This window comes from Leptonychotes weddellii, unplaced genomic scaffold (genome assembly GCF_054177405.1).
Source record: "Leptonychotes weddellii isolate Sample4059 unplaced genomic scaffold, ASM5417740v2 HiC_scaffold_21282, whole genome shotgun sequence".
In the NCBI taxonomy this organism is placed as follows: domain Eukaryota; kingdom Metazoa; phylum Chordata; class Mammalia; order Carnivora; family Phocidae; genus Leptonychotes; species Leptonychotes weddellii.
In genome coordinates this window covers 1-3,049 of record NW_027800377.1, presented here as the reverse complement: position 1 = coordinate 3,049, position 3,049 = coordinate 1, and the positions used below count along the sequence as shown (strand labels likewise).

General features: G+C 41.0%; 1 pseudogene; it reads right to left on the bottom strand.

Annotated features, from left to right (window-relative positions):
- Nucleotides 1–6: 6 nt before the first annotated feature.
- On the bottom strand, nt 7–2,348 carry LOC102744582 (protein SDA1 homolog; annotated as a pseudogene).
- Between the last annotated feature and the right edge of the window lie 701 nt (nt 2,349–3,049).

Sequence of the window (3,049 nt, the reverse complement as noted above, 5' to 3'; positions counted from 1 at the left end):
ACCAAGTTTACTATGTTTTTCACAATATAGTGCTTCAGGACTTTTTAATGTAAATAAACATTTTTGATTAACTAATTTTCAAAATAATGATACAAATTTAGCACTCTTCTTGGAATGGAAAATTTGCTTGGAGATTACTTCATTCTTTTTCTCTTTTTCAAAAGTGCATCTCGTAGTGCCAGCTGCTTTTCTCGGAAGGAATGTTTTGTTTCTTGACCGGACATGATGGCTATATCGCGTCATCATAAAGTTCTTCTGTTTTTTCTTCTATTTGTGGAACTGGAAAATGGGTTCATTTTGGTTTTCTTCCTCACAAAATCTTTTTGGTCTGTCTTTCCAGCCATTGCCGCGGCTAGTTTTGTCTCCTTGTCATACTTTGGCTTCTTATGAAGGCGTTCACTGTCCCGAAGAGAAAGTAACTCACCCCTGGGCTCCTCATCACCATCAGTTTCAATGTATTTCCTCTTTTGGGCTTTCCCTGGGGCAATGCCGTGTTCTTTCCTCATTTGGGCCATGCGGATTTTCTGGAAGTCTTCCTGAGTTAAAACTCGGCTCGTGCTAATGGCTGCAGCTTTGGCTTTCCGCTCCTCCATGGGCATGCTGTTGAGCTTCTTGGATATTTCTTGCTGTTCTTCATCAGAAGAGTGGTGCACATCAACCCACTCACCATCGGAGCACTGGGTGTTATATGGTGCTAATATATAGTGTTGCAGAAGTTCGTGTACACCATGTTAAGAGACAGCAATGCAACTGCAGCCAAAATATCTCTGGATGTGATGATTGAACTCTACAGAAGAAACATCTGGAATGATGGTTCACTGAGACTGGTACTTTCCCACCCATCTTCATCGTTTTTAGCATCCTCTTCTTTTTCAACTTCTAAAACTTCTGCTCCTGGAATGTAATCTTTAGCATCTAATTCTCCATATTCTTGCACTCTTGCTTCTATGGAGGACTCCATAGGCTTACCCTGGAATTTCTTCTGCAACATCTTAGGATTCAGTGTTCGGAAGAGCTGAATCAAAGTTCTAGCAGACATCATCACATTCTTATCTCTGTGTGTTTTATACTGAGCCAGGTCTTGGAGAAGTTCTTCAGTCATGGCTAGAGGACATCGAGCTGTTATCTCTTTTATAGCATTGATTCCTACTGTCATGACCTCCCCAGAGTTCTTGTTGGTGACAAAATTGTTGGCCACAGTCATGAGCACTGACTGAATGATCTCTGGGGGTACTAAGTGATGAGATGCTTGGGCAGCAAACAGAAGGATCTTTGTTACTTCTCTTTGGTGGGGCTGCAGAAACCTTTGCACAAATGGATAGAAGTTAAAGAGAAAAAGCTCGTGAATTCCCACCAATCTGGAGATGAGGTTCATGAGCATCATTTTCACCTCAAACCTCTACGTAGAGCTCTCGAGCTGCTTTAGTAGTTTTTCTGCAAAATCTTGGGGATCATGAATCAAATGAATAGCTGAAAAGTTAAAGACCTCTGGTTTTTTCTTCTTTTTTTGTTTCTTGAGCACTTTCATAGCCTTTTCCAACCTTTTCTTGTGTTTGGAGCTTTTCTTCCCTGTGGCGTATTGCACTAGCAGGTCTCTTGCTGTTGGTCCTTCATCCTCAGATTCTGAGTCACTGTCCTGTTTCGCCTCTTCATCTTTCCCAAGGAAAAATGTCAAAGCAGCAACTAATATCTTGGTGACCTTAGAGAAACATGCAGTTGTGATCACATTGACAGTTTTGGCATCATTCCAGATGTTTCTTCTGTAGAGATCAATCATCACATCCAGAGATATCTTGGCTGCAGTTGCATTGCTGTCTCTTAACATGGTGTACATGAAATTCTGCAACACTATATTCACTTTATTGTTCTTGTGTTTTGCATTTATATTCTTGATATCAGTGACAATATGTGTGTATAAAGTCTTTCACAGAAGCTTATCGTGGCAACACAGAAGTTTAAAGAAGAGTTCTTTAAACAAGCAAGAGAATGAACAAGCAAACTTGATGGATTGATGAGATTCTTATTTCTCAGCAATATCAAAGGTTTGCAAAATGTCATTTGAAGATCTGGATCCAAGACAGTGTGATTGTAGGAGAGAAGATCTTTCAGCTCTTGAGGAAAATTACTTAAATGTTCTGGAAAGCAGTGACCAATCTGTGCCATAAACAACACCAGTTCTGCCAGTTCTTTGCTAGGTTTGTTTGGTTGTAATTTGAAAATCTCCACATTGGATTTGTAGTGATTATACTGCTGTAGAAACTCCTCGACGTAGGCTGGCAGATCTTGCTTGATCAGATTCTGTAACTGCGGTAGGTTGTTGGGCAATTGTTATTGTTTCTGTTAGACATGTTGGCTGCTGACTGGCTCCGCAGGGAACAGTTTTAAGAAACCCCAATACATCATTTGTTTTTGATATAGTGATCCACGATTCATTGTTTTCATATAACACCCAGTGCTCCATGCAGTACGTGCCCTCCTTAATACCCGTCACCGGGCTAACCCATCCCTCCAACCCCTCCCCTCTAAAACTCTCAGTTTGTTTCTCAGAGTCCATAGTCTCTCACAGTTCATCTCTCCCTCTGACTCCCCACCCCTTCATTTTTCCCTTCCTTCTCCTAATGTCCTCCATGCTATTCCTTATGTTCCACAAATAAGTGAAACCATATGATAATTGACTTTCTCTGCTTGACTTATTTCACTTAGCATAATCTCCTCCAGTCCCATCCATGTTGATGTAAAAGTTGGGTATTCATCCTTTCTGATGGTTGAGTAATATTCCATCATATATATGGACCACATCTTCATTATCCATTCATCTGTTGAAGGGCATCTCAGCTCTTTCCACAGTTTGGCTATTGCAGACATTGCTGCTATGAACATTGGGGTGTATATGGCCCTTCTTTTCACTACATCTGTGTCTTTGGGGTAAATACCCAGAAGTGCAATTGCTGGGTCATAGGGTAGCTCTATTTTTAATTTTCTGAGGCCCTTCCACACTGTTTTCCAAAGTGGCTGTACCAACTTGCATTCCCACCAACAGCGTAAGAGG